The sequence below is a fragment of the Canis lupus genome, chromosome 11 (assembly GCF_003254725.2).
Source record: "Canis lupus dingo isolate Sandy chromosome 11, ASM325472v2, whole genome shotgun sequence".
In the NCBI taxonomy this organism is placed as follows: Eukaryota; Metazoa; Chordata; class Mammalia; order Carnivora; family Canidae; genus Canis; species Canis lupus.
Window position 1 is genome coordinate 44,944,627 of NC_064253.1, and position 27,528 is coordinate 44,972,154.

Here is a 27,528-nt window from a genome sequence, read left to right on the forward strand (position 1 = left end):
TCCTTAAGGTCAGAGGCAATCCCTTTCTTCTTTAGGTCACTGCAAAGACAAACTTTTGTTTTGCCAGAAGTGTCCGAAAGCGGGATGCACTGCTTCAGGTGATGCTGAGCTTCCCACGCAAGGAGGTGTTCAAACAGAGGTAACTGCTAGTGGTGTTGGTGGCGAGGGAATCCACGCAAGAGAAGGTGGTTTCCATCACTGCCCACCTGCGACAATCACCTACATCTGTTAACAGGACAGATATCCAACTCCCCTTCTGATCTTCCCTGAGAATTGGTAATTTCTCAAGGTACATTCAGGGAACTGTTAGGGTCTCCTTCACCTCTGAGATCCTATGACTGTAGAGATTCTGGTGTAAGGGCAGCTGTAGGGCATCAGTGCGATGTTAACAGTGGCAACAACACTAGCTAACTGTTGAGTGTTCAGTGCCAGGACCTGTGTATTATATCACAAAGTCTTCGCAACCACTCCTCTGGGCAGACACCACTGTCATCCCCATTTCCCAGATGAGAAATTAGGGAAACAGATTAACTTCCCTGCCCAAAGTCACACCACAAGGAGTTGGTGGAGCCAGTCTGTGAGTCCAAGAAGGCTGGCTCTAGATCTTTACTCCTAACCATAGGAGAAGGCACCAAATGTGACCCTATCCAAAGCCATCCAGTCCAGGGCAGGTTCTGAATGAAACCTACCAGCGGTTAATCTCCCAAGTAACAACAACTGCACAGTACAGGAAAACACCAGGAGTGAAACCGATTCAGACTTTAAAATAACCATAAGAACTAAGTTACAGAGCCCTCAAAGTATAAAGCCTAGAAATTTCTTTGTCTACATGTATTATATTGGGTTTTTAAAATGTAAACTTTTCAATGCAAAGGGCATCCAAGTAATTTGTAACACCATTCCTTCACTTCATAACAAAACAAAACTGGCTCCTTAAAAATGATTTTATTCTGTCATGGAGTGCTCAAACAAAATGGCATAAATATATTGACTCAATGGTTAAAACATTAACTCCAGTGAAACTCCTGATGTGCTAATTCAACAGAACCTACCAATGCCTTTCTGGGAAGAGTTGGGTCCCCACCCCCTGCTTTCAGAGTGTGCTCAAATCCTGCCCCCTGCCCTGCCAATCTAAGGGCCATGGGTGTAAGAGTCACCACGTGGGAGTGAAGCTTTAGAGCAGAGCCTTTCTCAATCAAATATGTTCTCCTTTGCTCTTTCTGGGCCAATCTCGAGGTTCAGAAGGGCTGAGTGCAGAAAGAGATGGGATCTTTACACTCTGAGAGCTGAACTCACTGGGGACTTTCCAGGTAAATGCCCTATTAAACTAATCCTTTCATTAAAGTTGGTTCTGGTCTAGAAGTCAGGAGGAGTGGGGTTGGTTCATCTTCTGACTGCCACTCCCTCTTCCCTCCAGCATTGCCAATCACCCTAGTTCTTGCTTCCAGCCCAGGCCTCTTAAACTATTTTTGTTATTTAATAATCCTCTCTCTCAAAGTTGCTAACCCCTTTAGAGATTGGTTAAAACTCACAAGTGAGAATTGGAACAGTGTGAGTGGTTTCAAGCAGTGAGAGATGTCTGGACTTTTTCCCCGTTCAATGGAAGTTCAATGGAAGCTGTGGGTAGGAAGAATATAGCCAATGTCACCCATAAATTATCTGGGGAATACCAATTCACATCACCTCTCACCAGACTAAGATCCGAGTGACCTTTGGAGGAACTTGATTAACCTCTGCAGGGTTTCAGGCTCCTGAGCTGACAAAGAGGTTTGGCTGAGATCAGACTGTCTCAAACTCTTTACCGCTGGGGCTGAGGTGCTTCCAAGTTGGTGGGGGGAACAAGAGACCTCTTCTTCCACCTACTTATCCATTTTGATGTTCATGTTCTGTGTAGAATTTGACAAAATTACAGTTTGAAAATTCCTAGCCTAGGTGATTTCTAAGGTTCCTTCCGGACCTAACATTCTACGGTTCTGAGATGCAATTTTCACAGAAAGAGACAGCTATCTCCTCTTGATGTTGCCCTTCAACCCACGCTGATCTGGAAATTGTTTAAGGGCTCCTATCTCTTCTCTGGAGTCCTCAGAGCTACAAATTTTGCCAAATGACTGAGAAGCTGCCTCCATCTTCTGCACATCCTTGGACCAGATGGGACCCTCAGTGTCCCTGAAATTCTGTTGCATGCTTCTGCAAACCAAGCCAGCTGCAGAAGGCAGGTGTCTGGAAGGAATGGCCACTTCAGGCATCACATCCAGGCTGGGCCCCTCATGGCACTACCTGGTTTGTGATGGAATTAAAGACAGTTTCCTTTCAGGTGTTGCTCTGGGATTTCCAAGTCCATGAAAAGGTAATATTAAATTGGTAAGGGGTAGGTATAACTTGATAGGACTGGGTATTCTCAATCTAAAGCCTTGGTGTCAAAAAGCAAGGATTCATAATTCTAACTTCCCTTCATTCCAGCTTATTTCACACTTCTGGGCCTTAGCTCTTCCATAGGTCAAATAGGTGATGAAGTGACATTGTGTATGTTGATGGCGTGGCACAGTGCCTAACACTGTAAATGTTATTATCTATTATTGCTGCCACTTTGTACTAAGTGAACATTTGGATTGCCTTAAAATGCGATGAATAATAAAAGAAGACAAATTAAGAGGCTCAAAGTTACCTAGCTGTGTGGATACCCACTGCTTTAGATATCAAATCAATTCTCTTTCTACAAGGGCTTCTCTGCCTAAAGTTCCAGGCTCCCCACAACACACCAACCAGATTCAAGTGTTCCCAGTTATTCCCATGCTCTGACTCATTCTTTACACCTAGAAGCTGGAAAGTATGTACACTGTTCAGAAGATCAAGGCCAACCGTCCCCCAACTCCTCCACCCCCACTCTTGTGGCTTAAGGCAGAGAAACCACCTAATAAATCAAGGTATATTATGCATTCCTTCATGCTGATTCATACAAATAGCTCCTTAGCTCCTACCTGGGCTGAAAAAGATAAGACCAAGAATTCTATGAACTTTGCCTTCCCAGGACACAATAAAACCCAGTAAGTGTGAATCTCTAGTGATATGTGGTTCTTCAGTGTACCATGAGAGATGAAGGGATACTCAGGGGCCACTTAGAATGTTACCACTATAGAGCAGAACTGGCATAAACAGGGTGCTCATTGTCTCCCAGTGATGTGAAATTAGCAGTTTCCCTCCCCAATCCTACTGAAAGCCCCACAGCAATATCATGAACTTCCAGGATGTGGTGCTGCTACATGTCCTTTATGTGTTAAACATATAAACAGTTAAACAAGCAAAACCTCATTACGTGAGAAGGTAACGGAGGAGGGGAGAACAAATTGATTAAGAAGAGAGAACAAATTGATTATGTGGAGGGAGAAGATCTTCATCAATATATATTGACTGCATGTCAGGCACTATTCAGGTTCTTTTTTTAGATTTTTTTTTTTTTTTAATTCATGAGAGACACAGAGAGAAAGAGAGGCAGAGACACAGGCAGAGGGAGAAGCAGGCTCCATGCAGGGAACCTGACGTGGGACTCGATCCTGGGACCCCAGGATCACGCCCTGGGCTGAAGGCGGCGCTAAACCACTGAGCCACCCAGGCTGCCCTCAGGTTCTTTATAAGAAAGGTAGGAAGGTGAAGTAGCAAGAGCATGGATTTGGGACCCAACCTGTCACATTCACATCCTGGCACATGGTTACTGGGACAAGTTATATAGTCTCTCTGCATCTTGAAGGTAATAACAAAACCTCACTCAGAGCACTTCCTAAGGATGACACAAATTCCTATGTGTTGGTGCTTTCACGACACAGCCTGGTGCATAGGAAGTGCTGTAGACTGTGCAGTTTTTCGTAAGGTTTCTCATTTAATCCCTCCAACTCATTCTGATCGTTGTGAGGCTGGTAGGGTCTAAGCTTTATAGTTAAAGAAACCTGGACACAATTTATCTAGAGTCACATGGGCAGTTAAGTGGAAGTTTGGGAATTCAGCCTCAGCCTCAAATGATTCCAAGTCAGTTAGATAAATAAACACTGATTCATGGAGGCTTCATGAGAGAGGGCCAGATAAATTGTCAAAGGAGCTGACAATAGGTTGTGGGATGGCTCCTGAGGCATGTCTAGAAGGTCCAGCAGGCTGTTTATATGTGGATGTGGATGTGGGTGTGGGTGTACAAGGGTACCTATCTGTGGAAACATATTATTTTCCCTTTAAATCTGGACAGAGCAACTCTGTGAACCTAGCAAGCCAGTGCCTTTAAAGAGTGTCTGGACTTAAAAAAAAAAAAAAAAAAAAAAGAGTGTCTGGGAAATGCATGCATATATTTCCTGGTAGGGTGATAGCAGACTGCATTCTTAATTTGTTATTTATACTCTACCCAAAACCTAGTGGGCATCTAATAAATGGTTGTGATTACCCTTAATTACTATTCTATTTGGTATGAGGTTAAATTTACTTGTATTATCTAGCATTCCTCAAAGTTAGATCTCAAATAGATAGATGTTCCTTAAAAAAATTGTTTTAAATATATCAGAGTCAAATAAAATGCTGTTTACTCTGGCTCTTTCCAGGAAATTTCCTGATGTATACAAGCATCATAACGGTTCTGAGAAATTCTACAGTAAAGAAATATGCTTCCTTTTAATGCAGTATTTCCTAAGCCTACTTGGCCACAGAACACTTTTCCATATAATAGAAACTTTGGGAAATGTTGAAACGACCTGATTCAATTTTGACTTCTCTGCAAGCAAGGGATAATTACCCCCATTTCTGAGGTAAGAAAATAGAAACCCATCCAGTAGGTGGAGGAGCCACTGCTAGACACCCAAGTCTCCGCCTCCAAAATAAGAACTCTCACATTTCTAAAACACTGAGCTATAAAAGCCACACCATCACAGGCACTATGTCTTTTGCTTTTCATTTTAAAATGTATAGGTGAAACTAAATGTTAATAGAATTAAGTGACTTGGCCAAAACCACAGAGCTCCTTAGGAGTGGACAAGGGGATAGGCCTACATTCACTAATCTGTAAAAATCTGTGAATGGAGAAACAAGCTGCCGTGGATGGTCATAACTGGTCTGAGTGCACACCTGCCTGACCTAAGAACCAGCCCAACAACCAGCCCAACAGAAAAGACCTTTCATGCATTTAGGGTGAGGTGCAGGAATGCAACTGTTACTTCAGAGCTCAATAGCTCAATCTCAGTCCATTCACACTGGCAACAAGCTGGCGCAACCCTCACTGAACTGATGGAAACAAAAATCTGGCCACTTGGAGATTATAATCTCATGAAAATGACTGTTCAGCAGCAACTCCTATTCTCCCAAAGGAAACAACAGTGCAGGCAAATGTACTTTAGGATCGGCACATGCCCGCAGCAGCGCTCTCTCCATCAGGACCTCCCTCTAACATTTCTCTGGCATAAGTGAGTGTTGGATGGAAGCATCCCCCAGGCTTGCCAAGTGCCTCCCCTCGCAGCCCCCCTGCTGTTCTGCCAGTAAGTAGCATCTGAACGAGAGAGAGGCAAGTCATCCTGGCCACATGGCACCAGCCCGGACCTGGGAAGGTGAGCCTGGTTCCAGCCAGCAGCAGCCCCCCCGCCCCCGCCCCACACACCCTGCCGCCCCTCTCCCAGAAACCCAGATCATGTCTCATGTCTCACCAATTACAAAGGTTGCTCAGGGAGTGCCTGTCGAGGGGAAGTGGGATGAGCATCTGGAGACCATTATAGGATAGAGATAGGCATCTTGCCTTAGAAATCGGCATCAAGCCCAAACTGTGTAATTCCTGCAGCACAGCCTACCACAGGGCAGCAGGACTGCCAGAGGAGGAGAAGGGAGAAAAAGGAAAGTCTATAGGGTATGTTTCCCTGAAGGCGGTTTTTTAGCTGAGTTTCTTCCGTGGGGTTTACCATACTCCCCTGAATTCTTATACTCACATAACTTTTTTTTTTTTTTTTAAAAAGCAAAGCAGGACATACAAAAGAACAGCAACTATGTTTCCCAATTCATGTCAACTCAGTAAAAAATGTATTCAGCACTCCAGAGTGTCAGACTCTGTGCTAGGCACCATGAGACTGTCACGACAGAGTGACAATAAGATAAAGAAGGTAAGACAGGACCACCAGGTGGTCTTGAAACTGTATTGTGCAGGTGTTACAATGGAGCCTAAGAGCTGCAATGGAGTTTGGGGTGGTGACAGGCTGAGGGCATGGGGTTCTCTCCTGCTCACTCCCCTCTCATCCACTCTCCCCACCAACCTCCGCAGCTCCACTATGGCCTGGTCTCTAGGTCTCTTTGCAGGGAGAGCTGTTGGGACACTTAATTTCTTGATTAATTTCTGTAAATTTCTTAATTTCTATAAATCCCTCAGGAATATTTGAAGGTACTTTCTGTAGGCCTGGTCAGGGAACAGAACTCTTATTGAGCATGTGAAGACAGAGGCCAACATTGATTGCCCTAATGGGTTCTGGCAGAGGAAACACACTTGAGCGAATTGTTTGCTGAGAGCTTTAGAGCGTGCCCCAGCGCTGGCCAGGCCTGGCACGGCCTCAAGTACCAACTTGCTGCCTTTGACAGTTGGCTGTGGCAGCTGCTGAGATAAGCCCCAGAACACCCTGAGGTGTGGATGCTTCTGGTGCCAACCATTATGGTGAAGGTTGCCTCTGGGACTCATGCACAGGAATGAAGAAGGTTCTCAAACACTTTCCCCACGGACATGTTTGGGGAGGCTTTCAACTTCGTAAGCTTTGGACATCTTGAATGCTGCAGAGACCTGCAAGAAGCCCAGGGACAGTCTATCCTGTGACTGTGTTTCCTTAGGCATACGTTGTTCACAGGTGGGAGGCAGCATGTCAAAGACATTGGGTGTCCTGGCTCCACTGCTGTCTTCCTTGTGACCTGGGGCAGGCGAGTGACTCCTCTCTATATTTTCTCATCTGAGAATCAGGGGGCAGTATGTTTCCTATCTCACAGGCTTGGGGGTGTTAAATTTTTTTTTTTTAATTTTTATTTATTTATGATAGTCACAGAGAGAGAGAGAGAGAGAGAGAGAGAGGCAGAGGGAGAAGCAGGCTCCATGCACCGGGAGCCCGACGTGGGATTCGATCCCGGGTCTCCAGGATCGCGCCCTGGGCCAAAGGCAGGCGCCAAACCGCTGCGCCACCCAGGGATCCCTTGGGGGTGTTAAATTAGCCACATGAAGTGGTGAGCATATTAGGTAGGTACCTGATATATTTCAGCCATTTTTAGTATTTTAACATTATTGTTAACACAGCTGATAGGAACAACTCCATAAAACCCAAGGAAATGTCCCGTCACAGCAATAACCCATTTGATGGTCTCGATCTGGAAGTAAGGCTAGTCAAAAAGAAAAAAACCAAAAACCAAAAACCAAAAAAACCACAAGACAAACAAAACAACAAAAACCCACCACAGCAACAAAACAAAAAAACTACAGCAGATCGAAAGAACTGTTATGTTGACAGAATGCTCTATCTTCTCAAGAACAGGATGAAGAATTTTTTTTTTTCAGATGCAAAACATGTAAGTGCAAGAAAACTTCTCTCCTTAGAGATTCACCAGATGGAAGCTCTTTTCGAAGGAATTTCAAAATCTATAAATGTAGCACAAACAGGGTCAGGTGTAACCCTGTATCGGTTGTCATCACGTTCTTGATGGCCCTTACGGCCCAGTCTGCCTGAGTTCCAGTGATATTTTATTAGCTACAGGAATTGCATTTCAGAATGTGTTTTGAAGGAAAATGTCATGAGCTTATCTTTCCAGGGGCCAAGGCAGCAATCAAAGAATCAGCTCATGACTCATGTTATATCCCTCATCCAAGCACATTTCCTCCTGCAATCCCCTGGCTGCTGTGGAGGTTTTGGGAAAGGTGTGAGCGTTCATCCCTCCTAAGTCACGTGAACTCAGCACACCTCTCATTTCACAGCTGTCTGCCATTGCCACAGTAATGGAAGTTTTATTTGTACTGGCTTCTCCACGCAATCTGGAAATAGCAAAATGTGGCAGAGTTGCTTCTGGGTACCAAAAATAATGTTACAAGCCTGTGAAAATGAATACTTATGACTTAATGAAATCTGTGGCCATAATGTGTATTTGCTAAGAAAATGAAACTTAGGTGCCTCCTTTAAACAGAATGATAGGGGAGAAATGCTTGAATAAATGAATGTTTACTTTAAATATGTGTCATCAATGCACATCACAATTTCTAAGATACTTTCAATCATGAGAATGTTACTGAAGAGATTTGGTAAATTTAGAACCATGGTTGAGGATTAAAGGCGATGCATCTTAGCAGGCAGATCATTTTACCTTCCTTTGAAAACACAGTAAAGTTATAAGGATGGAAGCTGGTGGGGGGCAGACTGCCTGGGTCTGAACCCAGCTGTTACTTAACTGTGACCTTAGGAAGTCTCTACAACTCCGTTTCCTCATCCGTAAAATGGGGATGATAATACTACCAAAGTCATGATGTTGCTGTAAAGAATAAATAAGTTAATATTTTTGATATATTTAAACCTATGGTTATGGCAACATTTTATCTAAATATTAACAGCTGCTACTATTACTATTTATTACTGTTACATTATCATGCTTATCATCAGATTCTCCCATTCTTCTTCCTGGGGCTGCCCTAAAGTTCCTTATATCAGCAACATTACCAGGAACAATTTAAGGCCAGAGATGTCCTCTCCAGAAAATCATTATAGCATCTCCTTAACCACTGACCTGTATTAACATTTCAGTCTGATTGAAAGTCACCTTAAAGGAATTCTGAGAGGCTGAGATAGAAAGCAGGAATATTAAATGAGGAGTAGTTTGTCTTGAGGCAAGGGGTGATGTACAGAATTAACTTGCTATGCTATTTTGCCCCCCCCCCCCCCCGCTCCCCCCAGGAGGAGGACATTTGGCAATGTCTGCAGGCATTCTGGGTTGTTACAATTAGGAGGGGGAGGGGCTACTGGCAGCTGGTAGGTAGAGGCCAGGGGTGCTGCTAAACATTTTACAATGCTCAGTATGGTGTCCCCTGCCCCCTCCCCGCCAGCAAAGAATCATCCAACCAAATGGCAACAGTGCCAAAGGTTAGAAACTCCACATTAGGGTAGACTTTGGAAAGAAAAGCAGTCTGGCTCCACAGGAGGTTCCACTTTATGATGGATATAGTTTCCAAAGGTCCTGGCCTACTTTAAAATGACTTTGGGGGATGCTACTCCTAAAGAAGTAGTAGTAATTTATTAGCAAGCACACTCGGTTCCCAGAGAGAGAAGACTAAAGAGCCAGTCCCCAAGCACCTATATAGTTTTCATTCATTTTAGCACTGAGGAGGCTACTGCCTTCAATATTTTCATTTCATGCACTGAAGCATCTGTACATGCTAGTTCTGAGCCTGGAGATGGTTCTCCAAATATCACGTGTCTAAGACATGCCCAACAAATTCCTTTCCTCTTCTTCCCAAACATGCCTGTCTTCCCTACCTCGGTAAATGCTTTGACCATCTTCTCTGTTTCTCAAGGCCTCAGTCTAGGCAACATCCTCCTCTTCTCTTCCCCTCACACTCACATTCAGTCCTCAGGAAGATCCTATGGCTACCACCTTCGAAATACATCTTGAATGCTCCTCTCTTGTCTACTGCCACTACCCTTGCCTGACCGCTGTCAATAACTTCCTAAATTGCCTCTCCATTGTTAATCTTGATAATCTCTAATTAATTCTCCACACAATGATCTAGTCATCATTTAAAAAATAATAATTAAAGGCTCTGGCTCTTGAGATCCTTTGTTGGCTTCTCACTAATGTTTCAAATAAAATTCATACCCTTTACTATGGCCTGAAAAAGTCTTCTATCAGGGGGTCTCAAAGAGTGTACCCAGCAGTGTCCTACTGGATCAGAGACTCCAGGTGTGAGACCCCGCAATCTGGGGTGATGGTGATGCATACTGGTTCGAGAGCCAGTGCTTATGTGATCTGGCTCTCCTCTTTTCCGATCATATTCTAATCAAAAGGGTTTCTTTGCAATTCCTTCACCATGCCAAGGTCTTTTCAACTTCAGGTCCTTACACAGTCTGCTCTAACTGCCCGGAACACATTTCCCACCCCTTTCTCAGATACTTCCTTTGACCCCTATTTCTCATGTAGATTTCTGCCTCCACCTTAAATTCTCTGGTAGTGTACTTCATAGCACTCCTATCATAGTTGTTTTCTATCTTTTTTTTTCTGTCTTGTTTTTCTGGCTCTTCCACTAGTCTGTAACCTCCATGATGTCAAGACCATGTCTTGTTTGTTAATGTATATGCAATGAATACTACAGTGGGGGGTACATAGTAGATGATCAATCCAGAGGGTTTGAATGCATTATTACCCTACAGTACTTCCAGTAGAGCACAGGGAGACACAATGTGTGGCATCTGCCCCCATTCCACCATTTGAATGAGGACAGATATAGCTATCTGAGCTCCACAGTCCTTCCCCCTTACACCTGGCTATGGCTTCAGAATTTGTTATGACACTTTACTGCAAGCACACACACACACACACACAATTGAAGTTGTTACTTGCAGTGGATATGGAAGAAAATACTCTTCAATTCTCTAAATAGTATTTCAGTAATTTAATTGTTAATATTATTTATGTGCCTGACATTGTGCTAATATTTCACAAGCATTATATTATTTATGAACCCTATATAAAATGTCCAATAATGATTCCCACTTACAGTTGAAAAAACTGAGCTGCAGCATAATGCCATCTGTCCAAGATGCCACGGTAAATGGCAAAGAGGGGATCTAAACCCAGGATGGCCTAGCTGTGGCACCTGAGCTCACTGGTGAATTCCTTCATTGTGGTAAGAAAAATATGTGCTATACAGGTCGTCAGGGAGGAGCCCATAGCAGAGCACCTTGCCCAGGTGGAGGTACCAGAGGGAATCCTAGAGGAGTTTTGAGGCACGGGTGAGTCAAAAGCATAAAAAACAGAGAAGCAGGGAAGCAGAGGCATGAACCCTTTATTCACACCTACTTCTTTCTTTTTTTAAATTTTTTAATTTTTTTTATTTTTAAAGGAGAGAGAGGAGGGGAAGGGGGAAAGCGAGAGAGAGATTCTTAGGCAGGCTCCATGCCCAACACAGAGCCCTCCTCAGCGCTCCATCTCACAACCCTAATATCATGACCTGAGCCGAAATCAAGAGTTGGATGCTTAACTGATTGAGCCACACAGGCGCCCCCACACCTACTTCTTTTTTTAAGAGTGGTCTTATTTGGGAAGAGGGGAGCTTTGGTAAAATGACATTTGGCTCAGCATTATTCTATTCAGAGGTTATCCTGCTGGCTGCTCTCATCTCGGGTGATTCTTCAATGATGATCTTCTTTCTGAATACTGGCAGCATAGCTGCTCTCTGTGAAGTTTACTGGTATAAATGAATGCTGGAGTCCAGTGGCAGTGCTTAAAAGATCTCTAGAGAAACACCTTTCAAGTTATACTTAGGCCCCAGCTAATATGATTCATGTCTCCTGAGCTAGTAATCCCTGATGTGATGAGTTAGGTTATTACTGGAAGTGTACTGTTCGTGTGAAAAATGTGATGGCAGAAAAAGTTTGGAAACCATAAATTATTACAGTATTTTAATAAAAGTAAGTGTTTATACAAAATATCCTCTCTGAGTGTGATCCAAAAGAAAAAAAGAGTTTCTCAGTTGATTTGCACTAAAGGGAAATCTGCATGGAGGTGGGAATTACAGCACAGTCTTTACTTCCATGGCAACTGACTGATGTCATTTACAGGATGGAGAATTTCCCAATGGGGCCAGGGTTCGCTTGGAGGTATTGCATGTTTAATCAAGTGTAAAACTGATTTCAAATTTAGGAAACTTTTTTAAGATTAATTTTACTTAAATTGATTTTGGAAGGAAGTGCTTAAAGCAAATCAGAAGGTTGTTTTCTAATATTTTAACCAGAAATGGATGTAGAAATCTCATATAATTCACAAAATTGAGCTTGACATGATGCCATGCCTCTGTGGAAAGAACAAAGAACTCTCAATGTGGAGAAGAGATCATCTCATGTGAAATCCAATGCTTTAAAATGAGAGTTTCTGGAAGTATCATTCCCAGATGAGCGGCATCAGCATCCCCTCAAAGGGGTCCTAAAAACTCAAATTTGGGGTCCTGCCCAGAACTACTGATTCAGTCTCTGAAGGCAGGGCTTCGGAATCTGAAGTTTTAGTGTTTCCCAGAGAATTTTTAATTGAAACCATTTTTTGGTAGAATCTGAAAAAAGCAACAAGGAAATGTTCTTTCATCATATCTAGGAGCAGGTAACTCTTGAGCATCATTACAGGTTAATGAAAAATATAGACCATAATCACATATTAGCCCCATAGGTTATAGGAAGTATAAAAGGGTGCAAACAGCAGCATTTAAGACATTTGCGTGTATTTTGAGGAAAGCAAAACAGTGTCATATAGTAAGACTAGACTTCTGGGTTTCAAAATTCAGCACAATTTAAAAAACTGGGCAAAGAGATAAACACAAATTGTCTCCTTTACTTTGCCAATAAGGGCAAATAAAAATGCCTCTCCAGTTCTATCATTTCATAAAAGACTTTTTTTTAAGAAGTGACATTTTTAACACCAAAAAAGAAATAAGCAGAAAAGAATCTCAGAATAAAAAAGTCCTTTGCATAGAATTCACTGAAAAATAAGTACAAAGCATTTGATATGATGTCTGTACTTTTCTCGTTCTCATTTTGTCCCAGGGAGCACTAATGGTTCTAGCACCAATGCTTGGAACCTTTCATGTAGTGGAGAGACCAGGGTTTTATAAAGTTAAAAGTCAGTTCTAAGCTTTGCCCCTTGCTAGCTGTATGATCTTAGCATCACTTGCATGACCAATTCATCTTGGCTTCCTCATCTATAAAATAAAAGTAATCGTCATTGTAACCATTTTTTTAAAAAAAAGATTTTATTTATTTATTCATGAAAGACACACACAGAGAGAGGCAGAAATATAGGGAGAGGGAGAAGCAGGCTCCCTGCAGGGAACCTGATGCAGGACTCGATCCCAGGACCCCGGGATCACGACCTGAGCTAAAGGCAGATGCTCAACCACTGAGCGACCCAGGTGCCCCTCATTGTAACCATTAATGGCTCAACATGGATTGATCAATTGTCACAGAACAGACTCAAAAGATGGTCTCCTCCCCTGGTTTTCCCTTCTTAAGCTTTACAGTCTAAGAAGAATCTTGTTGGATGTGAGCTAAAGACTTGCTTCGAATAGAAAGGAGGAAAGGACCATGCTTACCTAATGGTCCCCAGCGGTTTTTTTTTTTTTTTTTTTTTTGAGCTTCTTTTTTCTCTGTCTCTAGATTCTGATGGAGTTTTGCATGAGGTAGATCTTTGGTATCTGGTTGTTACCAACTATCTGAAATAGCGGTTCCCTACATAGTTTGTCATAAAACAAGGGGTCCAAGTAAATTCCTGCCATACATGTTTAAAATGCTATCTAGATCTTTTTTGCTGTTTCTGTTATACCTTTTTGTGAGTAACTCATTTCCCAAAAGTAAGAGCAGTCCAGGTGATTATTTGTAAAGGGCAAAGAGGCTTATGTGGATTGGGGAAGAAGAGGTGTGTGTGAGAGACAGTGTGTAGAATAGGAGGGGAGGAGGGCTGCTGTGTTGCACAGCTCCAGGACACCATGCACACGGCAGTTTATGTGAATGAGGTCCCAATGCTAATTGCATACCAACGAGTCATCCAAAATGACAGACCTGGGTGGAGGGAAGCACACAAATAAAGACTGTTCCACAAACAGAGCCTATGTGTGGGCTTCCAAAGACCTTAGTAAGACGATTCCATAACTAATACTTTTTGAGTTTTATGTCAAGCATTATGATAAGCACTTTGTATGCACCATATTTTCTCCCTCATAATAACCTACAATTATTATCCTCACTTTGTACATGAGGAACCCAAGAATTAAGTGTTCACTTGCTCAATATCACCCAGCTGGCCAATGGCAGAGGCAGAATTTGAATCTAGATCTGTGGTAATCTACAGTCTAAATTCTATACCTGATGGCTAAACCACCCATCTGAGTAGAAGAAAGTAGAGAACAGAGATACTGCTTACACTTATAAACTTTAAGGGAAGGTTGTTTTCTCTTCTTCCATTCCTCTTAAAGAGCCAGTGGACCAGTTCTGGCTTATGTTTTACCTCTGTGAAGGCAGAAAACAAAAGCATTTTGGAATAACTCATTCCTCAATCCCTAGAGCAATGATATCTCTGTTTTCCCGGGGCTAGGAGGCTCTCATGTTTGAGGCTCTTGCAGAATAAGTTGGTTGTTGTATTTCCTAAAGGGATGACCTCCCTTTCTTCATGCAGTAATCACTCATGCCCTGCTGAACTGGACGGAAAGCAGTAGCCAAATATCCTGTCGTCAAGCCTCCTCCAAGGCAACTCTGGTGAGTGGCTCTAATCGGTCACGTTATGCGGCTTTGCTAAGACTCACTTTATTAGCTACCACCAAGAGCTAATAAAACATGTCAGGAAGTCTCTGTAAGCTGTAAAAACATTTCCAAAGGTCACTGCCGACACTCCGGACTTCAATGACTTTTTAAAGGAAAAGAAAACAGAGGCAGAGGCCCAGAGTTTCAAAAGACAAAACTACCAAAAGTAGTGGCCCCAAACCAGCGGTAAAGGGTGGCAACTCCATATTACACCAGCCATTGAATAAACTCTGTCCAGAGGATGTCTTGAAGAAAAGGTCCAAAAGCTGCAGATGGGCAGTGGGGATGGTGGTGAGGAAGGAAAGTAGGACATACCACATCCTAACATGAGGATACTTCTTTTCTCTTGGTTATTTAAATTTGGTATGTGGGGTGTCTACCAGTCACACTTATTTACAATAGACACCTTTATAAACAACGGTGTAGATAGCAGAGAAGGGAGTGATTTTAGATTACCCAAAGCACATAAGGCATTTTTTCTTAATATATGACTTTTTTCCATTATAAAAGTAAGCATGCTTTTTAAGAAATAGTAGTAAAACCCAAAAAAGGAGAGTAATCATGTCACCTTAAAAGCAGGTAACAGGTGATCCCTGGGTGGCTCAGCAGTTTGGCGCCTGCCTTTGGCCCAGGGCGCGATCCTGGAGTCCCGGGATCGAGTCCCGTGTCCGGCTCCTGGCATGGAGCCTGCTTCTCCCTCCTCCTGTGTCTCTGCCCCTCTCTCTCTCTCTCTCTCTCTCTCTGTCTATCATAAATAAATAAATAAATCTTTAAAAAAAAAAAAAAGCAGGCAACAGAGTTACATGTTTTGTGTTCCAGGAGCCATACTTTAACAATTGGGATGTCTCAGGACAAATGACTAGAGCCAGTGGTTCTACTATCTTGAACATATTAATTAGCATTGAGATTTCCATTCACCACTGGTAGATAGGTCCAGGCCCAGAAGACACAATAACATTTTTATCCTGGTTTAGGATAAAAATTTTAGACTTGAAAATCTGAACTTTGGGGGGAAAAAAAGGTCATCCATGGAGTGAGAATGGCATTTTGTAGAAGCTCAGCGTGAAAAGACTGTTGATAAACTGGTATGCTCCAGACCAAGAGAAGCAAGTTCTGTCCTGCTTTGGAGCAGTCGCCAGCCGGCTCTAGCACAGACTGCACATGGCTGTCCTTAAAATTTAAGGCTGGCTGCAGTAGGGAGTGAAGGTGATTCAATCCCTACACATTACAATGCTCATCGAACTTAGTCACTAACAGGAGATACTGTAGGGTTGAGCTGAGTCAAGTAAATTCCTTTTGTCTTACTGTTTTCTTTTTCCTCTTCTATTTGCCAAGAGCAGCAGCACAGAGCAGCAAGGAGAGCCCTAGACTTTGGAGCTGAACGGAGCAGGGCTGAGTCTCTGCTCTGCCCTGCCTGCTTCCTAACTCCAAGCCAGTTCTCTTGCTCCCTACTGCAGCATCTTAGCAATGAAGGTAACAATAGGACTAGCCTCAGAAACACTTGGAGGATTAAGTGAGCTTGTAAAGCTCTCAGCAAAAAGCTTGGCACCTAGCAGGCATTCAGTAAGTGAGGAATTCACAACACTGTCTTGCTGGATTGGGAGCTCTTTGAGGACGGGGTTGTGTCTCCTCCTTTAGATACCGAGCAAGAGGTGCCTGGGTATCACCCAGGGGATAGGGGTAGGGGTCTCTAAATATGCTCAAGAATAAGTGAATTTGGTTTGATTTATTTCACTTTCCTTTCCTGGTACATTATCCGGATTTTTGTTTCCTTCTCCAAAAGAGTAAGCCACATGTTTTCTTGCTTCAGATAGATGTATCATCGACAACAGGTTAAGGCTATCTGATTCTCTTCTTACTTTTGTACTTGTTTAGGAATATTTATCTTTCTTGTATTATTTTTGATAGTCAGCTTTCCTTTCCCCCTTCCTCTTTCATAGCTTTCCTCCCTGGGAGAACTGCTTTCCCTTCAGTTAGCAGGGTTCTGGTGAGTTTGCCAGTCTGTTATCCTCCCTACCCACCCCAATCCACATGTGCCTAGAATCTTCACTTGACTCTGAGATGAGCTACTCTGTAATAAATCCTTTTTCCTATGCAGGTTAGTCAGAGTCAGCTTCTGTTGCTCATAACCAAAGGGCCCTAATTGGTCCCTTCCTCCTTCCTTTTTTTTTTTTTTTTTTTTTCCTCTTCTTCCTTTCTAGTCATGTTTCCTTTCTACTTCATGGGTGATTTCCCATAGGTCTCCTTAACCATCTACCACCAATCAATCTCCTTCCTCATTGAATATAGCACAATTTACTCCATTCTGTGCATAAAGATGAGCCACCCTTCTACTAACAGGTCAGCACTCTTTAACTACACAGTGACTCCATGAAATTCAGTTACCATCAAGGCAACCTGATATTTTGCTGACCAAAATGTTAATGTCCTAAGTGCCCTAAGACCTGGCTATCAGAGGCTTAAAATGATAATGTGTGAGGAGAAGTGGCTATCAACTGCTTTAACTCTATTCATGTGACTGTGCTCTTAAAGGAGAGACTTTAAATGACTTGTGCAAGGCCAAATGGCTAGATAGAGGTCAGATAGGAATGTGGTCTCCTGATACTTGGGTAAAGTGGTTTCACCATCTGACTGGGCAACTTAAAAGGAAATGCTATTTTGGACCCAATCCAAGCAAATCTACTTTGTGAAGTAGAAAAGCCTTTGTCATAGGATGGTAACATCTACAAGACAGTCTCATAATAAAGAGATGTAAGAACTGTTCAAAATAAAAAGAGGTCAGGGAAGAAAGAAATGTATGAAGATCGGAGATGGGTGTTAAGGAATATGCCTGATAATACTACTTCTACAGGGAGGTGCAAGGATCCTCCAAAACGAAATCATTCCAAGTCTGTCGCTAGCCAACACATATTGAACGTAACACATATTGGACATAACACACATTGCACATAAAAATATGCAGCGAACTGTTTTAAATTTGAAGGTTCCCACACACACAAAAATAAGCATTGGATAACTGACCCAAAGCAATGAACCAATAAAGAGTTATTTATTTTAAATTCATATAAAAATATTTAATTTTCTTTTATCCCCAAGGAACAAAAAATCATAGTCTCTTAAAACTCCCTGAGTGATTGAGTGAAAGTAATGGGAAAGGAGATATACAGGCTTTGGAAACACATTGCATAATACATGGATAGTTTTCCAAAAATTTTTGTTACATAACACTATATAAATATCATATCCACAAGTATGAACACTAAAGGCATATGGCAATGATATGTATCTTTAAAATTCTCTGATCTAAAAATCTGCTTTATAGCAGATATTTTCTAGACAGAGGTGTTAGTTGTCATAGCATCTGGCATATTACATTAGCTTTAAAAATGAATGAGATTAGATCTGCACACTTGACTTTAACCACATAATTAAATGTCTATGTAAGGCAGTTGTAATTGACAAAATGTGGGTAGATACAGCTTTCTCAATTTTTTTTTTTAACAGATTCTCTAAACTCAGAGAACTTTTAAATTGAGGGCTCTGAGGGACAGTGCTTAACTGTTAAACACATAAAGTGGGGTGGTCAAATATATGGCTTACATGTCACCATGTTCCCCATCACACTCCAAAGCAGACATGGCCAATTCCCTACAGCACTTTTTCATCTTAGGCCAGTCTCAGAATCTTCTTAACTCAATACAACAAACAGCCATAACCAACATGTAAATACAACCCCCCCCCGCCCCGCCCACACACACACACTTACCATTCCTGTATTAAATAATCCTGGTACTCATGCTGCTTATCCAATGACTAAAATTTCCACAGTTCTACTAGTTAGCAAGTTCATTCATTATGTGGTTCTCCATAATGAAGAACTGTCATCAGTTACAAATGGGTCTAAAGATGTGCAGAATGCATGGGTCATTCCTTTTCCCTGGCTCTCAAAAATATATAGATGGGTGCTAAGGATCCCTGTACACTTCAATGATCTACTCTTCCCATTACTTTCACTCTTCCCTTAAGAGGAAGGAAGATCTCTGTAATTGTCTCTGTAATTAAAGTAAAAATATGGCAGCCCAGGTGGCTCAGCGGCTTAGCTCCGCCTTCGGCCCAGGGCGTGATCCTGGAGACCTTGGGCTCCCTGCATGAAGCCTGCTTCTCCCTCTGCTTATGTCTCTGCCTTTCTCTCTCTCTCTATCTGTCTCTCATGAATAAATAAATAAAATCTAAAAAAATAAAAAATAATAAAGTAAAAATACCATCAAATAAGAGAGAGTAGTATTTTTTCACATTTTTCAGCTGAAAAATATGAATTTTTTCCCTCCATCCAAGACATAGACCCCTATCTATTCAATTTCATATCCTCCCCAAAGTAAAAATAAAACCCAAAGGCAGGCCTAGGATAGGACTTATGACTATGAGTCTTGCAGAAGTGCTCCCAACCCCATCACTGCAAAAAAGGTCAAGATTGATAATATAGTAAATCCTTGAACAATTCAAGTTTGAACTACAAGGGTCCACTTACATGAGGATTGTTTTTGATAAAGATAGTACAGTACTTACTGTAAATGTATTTTCTCTTCCTTATGATTTTTTAAATAACATTTTCTTTTCTCTAGCTCATTTTACTGTATTCTTACAGTAATACTCATACAATATATGTGTAATTGGCTGTTTATGTTATCAGTAAGGCTTCTGGTCAACAGTAGACCATTAATAGTTAAGTTTTAGGGGAGTCAAAAGTTACATGAAGGATTTTCTACTGTATGTAGTTGGGGGGCAAGGACAGTACCCCTAACCCCCACATTGTTTAAGGGTCAGCTGTATGGAAATCTCATTTAATTCAAGGCTTTTCTTCCATCGAACCACAGCCTTTTTATAGCTAATACTTACATTAAAAAGTAATAACCAAATAAAATCAAGTCAATAGGGTCTCCGCTGATTATTATGTAAAGCAATACATTACAAGGGAATAAACCAATAATGACAGTATTTTGAAGTTCTCACTAATCCTGAATGATTACTTCCTCTTCTTGCTCTGAGGAGTGCAGATCTGTGAAATTTGACTATATCTCTTTCCTTATTAGAATATTCTTTTTAAAAAGTTCATAGAACATTAAGAAAATAATAATGATTAATGATAATAATAATAATGACAACAATAAAAACTGAACTCCCTCCTGAGAATTGCTTTTAGGATTAGATATTTTGTAATTTATAATTACAGTAATTTTTCATGTGCAAATAAGTATTCCAAAATACTTGATAGATCATGAAATTAACTTGCTCTTTTAGAGCAATTAAACTGTTTTCCCAGCAAGTGCACTTTAGACCAGAGTTTCTGTACCTCAACACCATTCATATTGGGGCTGGATACTTACAGTGAGAGGCTGCCCTATGCATTGTAGGGTGTTGAGTAGTATCCATTTGATAGATGGCAGGAGCAGACTCCCACATGTGACAACCAAAAAATGTCTGCAGAAATTGCCAAATGTCTAGAATCACTGGGGCACAGAATCACTCCTAGTTGAAAACTCCTACTTCACTCATCTAATACTGACCTCTTCATTCTTCTGATAAATGATGCAAAGATAAATTTTATGGCATACCTCTTCCCTATTCAAATAGTCACCTTCCAAGCTGAGTAGAAATTAAAGCAATTTTACCTTTAATCACATAGCATCTCTGGGAGGAGCTCCTGTGTTACCTTCAATCCACTATTGAGAAATAGAATCCAATGCCACAGAGTAAAGAAAGATACAGCGTGTCTCCTGAAACATATCTCCTTCTCATCCCCCCTCCCAATCTGGGCAGAGAAATCATCAACTCACTTCTTGCCTTCATCCTTCAGGAGATCCGCTTTGCACTGGAGGGTTTAAGAGGTCAGAACAAGAACTAACCAACAGCAAACATCTATCCCTCGGTAATTCTGAGCAATTTATGTCATCTGTTAGAACCTCAGTTTTCCTATTCATGAAAACCAAAATAACTCTCCCTTCTTCAAGTTGTTGCTTGGAACTGAAGGAAATATATACATAAAGCATTTAGCACAGAGTCTAGGATATAGATGTGCACAATGAGTATTATGGGTTTTTGCAGTCCCTCTACAGGGGAAACTCACACCAGGGCCACTGCGCAGTCTAATTTGGAAGTCATGATGGAGACTAGAAGAGCCATGTGGAAAAGCAAGCACACATGTGCCCCCATCAGGATTTGGATGACGAGGGAAGCTCAACGTATCAGAGAGGCAGAAAACATCTCCGAAGCAGAAATATTCACTGTGTAATACTGCCAAGTCTTTCTGCAAATACATAGTATAATTAAATACCCTGGTGCCTTTTTAAAGTTGTGTATGATCTGAATCGCCAAGAGGAGACACCTGTGACTGGTGTGACAAACTGTGCACACAGTACATAAAATTTCCCTTGCTTTCGCCTCACCATCCACATCCCCTGCTGCTAGTAGATTGAACCAGCGAAACTACTGATGTTTGACTCTTTCATCTGCAAAATGGCAATTTCTTGGGGTGGAGGGTCAATCTATCCTTTGGGGGAAAACAGACTCTTTCAAACCTAACATCTGAAACGTTAGGTTCTCAAGTAGAGGTCACATAAATTATTCTTAGTTATAAGGTAGAAAATTCTGAAGAAGCAAAGCCCATGTGAGATGTGCTCTCACTACATGTGAAAATTCTATTCTTCCCCATCTTTTTTTCATAAACCCAAGATGCACATTTATAGTGCTCCCAAAAGACTCCAGCAAAAGAGGCAGGTGCTTGATCCTAAATCCCAGCAGAGCTCTGAATTAATAATCATAGGGAGAAGGAATAACTCCTGTGAAACCGCTAACAGGCTATTAACTAAAAGGCATATGATCGCCACATGGCAGCAGGACAAGGGACAAGGACCAGACAGCACAAAATGGCAGATGGAAATGCAGTTGTGGCTGTTAGAGATTTAGGCATCCCACCCCAAAGTTCACTCCTGCCTGGTTACCCTCTTAGGGAGCAGAAAGCACTAGGGAGTGGGAGGCAGCACTCCAGGAACTGGGCTGAGAGACAAGCCACTGGATGGCTGTTTTCGAGAGTATTATATACCAGCTGTACCTACTACTGTGGCCTGGCCCTCCCTCCTGCCCCCATTAATACAAATCTTGAAAATGGGTCTTGCACACCTCTCTGAACCCTTCCACTGGCCACAAGAACAGACTGATCAAAACTCCCAGATCTACCTATTCACCCTAATTCCTTTCCTAAGCCTTAGACTCTCCTCTGACTGCCAACAGATCTCCCCCTTGATCTCTCATTAGATCTGAAATTGAATATGACCCCTAAATGAAATCACATCTTCCTCCCCTTCCTATTCCTGAATCGTCTCTTTCAGTTAGTCCTATCAGTATTCATTCCACCTCTAAAAAGGAAATCCTTCAAATCAGGCCCATGCTTCTTTTTCCATTCTCCTTCCACATATTTAAATAATTTTGCCCCAGAAATGTCTCAGGCCCAACTTTTTCTATAGAGCCTGCAGCCACTGCCCTGGATCAGGTACTTGCTTCTCATGTATACGGCTGCCTACTGCCTGCCTTCCCTGCTCATCTTTCCTCATACCGGTCTCTCCTCCAAATTGCCTCCAGAGTCCTGAAAAACTAGTTTTAAAACCTTTCCATTGGTTGGACATTGCCCACAATATGTTTCCTTGGCATTTAACTAAATGTGAACGATATATATGAATGGATTACTTTGATTCTGGTAGAGAATAATGAATAATACTTATTATAATTATTAATTGCATTGTTAGTTGTAGATTCAGGTCTTAAAATTCTGGCCCCAACCTAACTTTATTCCTGCCACTCACCAAAACACCCATTTTTTTCAACTGCACTGACTTTCTCCTGGTTCTATGAACTCCACAGGCCATTTTTTATAACTCCCTGCCTTTGCGCATCCTGCTCCCTTGCCTAGAGTACTTACCTCTCTCCTTCGCTCCCCAACTGCCAGGCAAACACTTACTTTCAAGACTCTGCTCAAAAATCACCTTCTGGGTGAAACTTTCTTCAGTATACCCAGGTGAAAATAGTCATTCCCTTCTCAGGGGAACATTTTTCTATCTCTGCTATTATAGCCCCCATATTTTATGGTGATTTATTTGTTTGTTCATCCCTCCATATTACACTATGAACACCTCCAGAACAGTACTGTGTCACTCACTTTCATCTACCCAGTATCTAGCACAGAGCTTGAGTTAAAGAAGGCCATTGGGATGATGGGTGAAAGGGATGGCCAGTGGCCTGAGCATAACAATGATTCTAGTATTAAATTAAATGTACAAGGATAATCATTTAAATAGGGCAGTTTTTCTCATATGCTTTCTTTTCTTTCTTTTAGTGTTTCTTTAAGGAGACAATGATATGAAATATCTAGCTTAGCCTTCTGTGGAGAGGGCAGAAGTATCTGAGACCCAGAAGCAGGACATCAAGGGGTTCCTCTGTTCCCTTTAGTTGTGCACAAATTGCTTCACTTGCTTTGAGAATTGGTGTTTTGATCTATCTATTGCAAAGAACAGAAGCCCAATGAAGCAATTTAAGTAAAGAAGGGACTTACTGTGTTAAAACATGGCACTCAAGAGCAGGCAATGGAGCACAGCAGTGGAACTGGCTGAGGGAACCAAAGGGTGGGGACGGGTGCTCGTCTTCTCTCATGGGCCACGTAGTCTCATTTCTCTGCCTGGCACTAGCACCCGGAGCTATTCTCCTGTAAGACTTACTCTCTCTTCATTTGACAATGCATGTGAGCCCCAAATGACAGCCTCAGCCTGGCTCCCATGACTTTTCAACTCAAGGGCTCTAACAATTTCCCTCTGGGCCTTAGTACTAGTAAATCAGTTCAACAAGGAGGCCATTAGCCTGAGGTGGCTCTAATTCCTTGGAAGCCTAGGCAAGCAAACTAAGTCCTAAGCCTGAAGTGCCACAAGATTAAGATATCAAAACCTAAGGACAGGGCAGCCCAGGTGGCTCAGCGGTTTAGCACCCACTTCAGCCCAGGGTGTGATCCTGGAGACCCGAAATCAAGTCCCACACTGGGTCCCCTGCATGGAGCCTGCTTCTCCTTCTGTGTCTCTGCCTCTCTCTCTCTTTCTCTCTCGTGAATAAATAAATAAAATCTTAAAAAAACAAACAAGCCTAAGGACAACCAATCACACATAGCCAACTAAGCATTCCCAAATACGGCAAATGTTTAAGCTATAACCAATCAAATAATTTCTTTGCTTTGCTTCCATGTTTTCTCTATTAAAATCTTTCCCCTAACTCCTGCCAGTGGAGAGCTTCTAACCACGTCCAGTTTGGTACTGCCTGTCCAAATAGATTTTTACTCAAATACACTAAAAAAAATCTTAATATACCTCAGTTTATCTTTAACAGTAAGAAGATCATAAAAGAGAAGCTCTAGTTGGCCCAGCTAACCTTTCAGGTGGCAAACAAGTCACATGGCACAGGCCAACCTGTTGGTTGGCCAGGCTCAGGTAAGGTGTCCACTCTGGTCCAGTCACCTGTGTCAAGGAGGGGTGGGATCACATGGACAGATGTCTTCTCAACTGGGGCTGTGAACAAGGACATAATGGGAGAAGGCTCACAGGCAGTATAGCTACCTCCAAAAGTAGATTTCCCCCCCTAATCCCCTCACCTCCCAATATCTGCCAAAAAACTTGCCCTACCCCTTTCTGCCTCACCCTTCATTCCTGGCAACTTTGCTAGCCTGCCAACATCAACACTGTCGGACAGGACACATTTAGATGCCAAAAGTTAAATCCTCTTAATATAGTAATGAGGAGTTAAAACCATTAAAGGAACATCAAAGCAAGAAAAGCAAAAGAAAAACACACAGGTAAGCCAAAAGTTAGAAACATATGGTGAATTTTGCAATCTATCTCTAATCTGATAGAAGATTTTGAAATACGACAACCACAATTCCAGAGGCTAAACTTCATTCCAACCATTATTCCACATAACAGGTAAGCCCTATGCTCTACCAATTTCCCCTGCTCCTAATGGCCTGGCACACAATGTGCAGATGCTTCTGTACCATAGAGAAGAGAGCACAGAAGCTGGCATCAGACAGACTTTTGCCGCTTAGAATTTGTGTCCAAGAGAATTTCATCCAACCTTTATGTCAGTTTCCCATCTATAAAATGGAAATAATAAAATCAACTTTGCAGGGTTCTTGTGTATGTCAATTATGAAACCTTTAAAGCACACCTTCCCATGCCTGCCGTATAGGGAGCAGTCAATAAACAGTATTAGGTTGTATCATATGAAGTTGTCCTTTTGGCAGGTTAACTAACATTATTATATGCTCCCCTTGTCAGAGAGCTTAACACTTTTTATGATTATCTTGTATTTATATGTTGCCACCATTATACTATGAGCTCCATGAGACTGTGGACTCTAACTATCCTGCTTCCCACATAAAGCCTAGCACAGCACTTGGCAGACAGTGGTTGTTTCATCTATATTTTTTAAGTGAATCAATGTTGACAATGATGGTGATGGTGGCGATGATGAAGCTACTTCATCTGCATGGCTTATTGGAACAATATGTTCTTTGATTCCATTGCCTGACACACAGTAAGGACACAATACATGTCTATTGAACAAATGAATGAGCGAACAAGTAAATGCATTTTAGGCCTATCTATACACATTCCAAAGAGACTATCAAATCAATAAAAATTGCTATGAATTTGCGTGTTGGTTAGTGCCATCATAAAACATATAGTGGCTTGCTTTCATTTTCACATTTCCAGCAGGCTCTTTGGTTTTACGTGGACACTATCAGCATTCACACATCCCCATGGGCCTCCTAGGAAAATGAGAAAGGCAAAGTGCTCAACAGCAGCCTGACAAGCCAGGAAAGGTGCAGATTGTTGTGTGTAGCTTCCAGAAGCCTGCTAGCTTTAGTCTGCCCAGAAACAGCCAGCAGCTTGCAATTGTACCATAAGCCTTTCGATGGAAGACGACGCTCCCCAAGGCACAGTGTGTGACTCATGCTACTTAATGCAGCTTTTGTCCAAAGGGCCTGGTTAATTGATTCCCTGCATCTCTGACCAAAGGTTCAATCTTCCCTAGAGAAAACATGTTAGAAGGGAGAATAGTCCTGGGGGAGAAAAAAAGAAGAATATCTGGTGTCTGGCTCTGGTGACCACCCACACAGGAGAGGGGCTGGACTGATCAAGAAGACAGAAAGAAAAGGCTTCAGCGAAAAAGGAAGAGTTATGCACTCGAATGGTGCAGTCGGTTAAGCCTCCAACTCTTGGTTTCAGTTCAGGTCATGATCTCAGGGTTGTGAGCTCAAGCCCTGCATGGGGCTCCGCACTCAAGTGTGGAGTCTGCTTGTGATTCCCTCTGCCCCTCCCACTCATGTGCCCTCTCACTCATTCTCTAAGATAAATCTTAAAAATAAAATGGAAGACTTCACTAAGGCATATATTTATAATATATAACTATATATATTATACACACACACACACACATCTTTAAAATTTTGAATAATGGCCAGTTTATGTCTCTGGATTTTGAAATGAAGTCACTTTTGGAGCAGAGGAATGTGCTTTTTGGTTTTGAAACAAATAAAAGAGAAACGAAATATGAAAGGTAGAATGTAAATTACATTTAAAAGAAAATCAGTCATTTTCAATTATTTAACCTTCAGGAAACCACAAATATGCAAGCATGGGGAGAGGGAAGAAGAAAAGAAAGGCTGAGGTTCACAGAGACAAACACACCGATGTTATCCCCAAAGATCTCCCACACTGCTTACTGCCTGGCCCCCCTTTGTGTTATCTGGCAGGTCTGGGAAAGGCAGAAGTGCCCTGCATTTCACCATGTGAATTTAGAAAAAATGCTTAGAGCAGAACATCAGGGAACCATTCCCAGACAAGGCTGAGGATTGCTGCCATTTCTCACGACGATTCGGGAGCTGGTCTTTTCAACTCAAGCTACTGTTTATAGAAGCGTTACCACAGGATTATAATTATAGGTTTTGTTTAGTTATAAAGAGGGTCTGAATCCTCCATCAAAGGAAGAGGAAACAACTCACTCCGAGGTGTGGAGTGAATCTTTCACACTCACTGTTGGATGGAATTCCAGTGGTCTACATGGATTCAGGCCAAAGCATGAGCCCTTGAGGTATGGGGAGCTCTGAGCTCATGGTGGGCAGGAGAGCCCGTACTCTGCCCTGCCTTTCCTTCTTCTTGGAGAAGTGCTGGAGGTGGGAGAGGCATGAAAGTCCTATGTTCCCACTAGTCCAGCTCCCACCCAGGTGGACTTCCTTCTGCTCCAAAAACTGGTTATTCTCATTTCTCCTGCAGAGCCAGATGCATGGAGATATGCTGTCCTGGCAATGGGAACATGGGGTAAGGTTTCAGGGGCTATCTCTGGCAAGACAATGGGATCCTTGAAATGTCCATTTGCTCCCAATATTGCCTCCTCTCAACTCTTCTTGTCTTTTCTCTCATTTTTGGCCCTGATCCTAAAACTTGGACTTCACATTCTTTGACAACCCATCACATCACATCACTGGGTCTGAAGACCTAAGCTCTGGTTCTGCCTACCCAGGTGGTACCTTCACCGAGCCCTCCTAGGCCTCTCCATTTCTAGAGGCTATTTCTGTGCACTGAGTCTGGTATCTGGAGCACCTGTGGCTCACACCAGTGCCCCAGGTATCCTGCTGATCTCTGGCCAGGACTTACACAGTAGACTTGAATCTGATCCTCTGAAAGAATGTGGTATGCACAGAAAGGATCTGTTGACTTCTACCCCATGAAAGCTGTACAGATTAATATTGGTGACTCAGCCCCTGGAATAATGCATGTACTATTTCTGAAACATCCCAACAGACTCTGTCGAGCTGATAAAACAGGCAAACCACACTGGGAGTAAAAGTAAAAATTACCCTCCTCTTAAGAGAAATCGACTTGACACAAGCCAGCATTCACTCACTGGACACATA

General features: G+C 42.2%; 1 protein-coding gene and 1 long non-coding RNA gene across 6 annotated transcripts in view; one reads left to right on the forward strand and one right to left on the reverse strand.

Annotated features, from left to right (window-relative positions):
- The window catches only part of MOB3B (MOB kinase activator 3B), a 191,613-nt gene that overhangs the window by 50,513 nt on the left and 113,572 nt on the right, over window positions 1-27,528 (reverse strand). The window lies entirely within an intron of this gene.
- On the forward strand, window positions 679-8,205 carry LOC125756062 (uncharacterized). Of its 2 annotated transcripts, none has more exons than XR_007414051.1 (2): window positions 679-2,924; window positions 4,578-8,205. It is a non-coding gene; the product is annotated as an uncharacterized LOC125756062 (long non-coding RNA). The 2 variants fall into 2 exon arrangements; XR_007414050.1 differs by having other exon boundaries at window positions 679-1,310.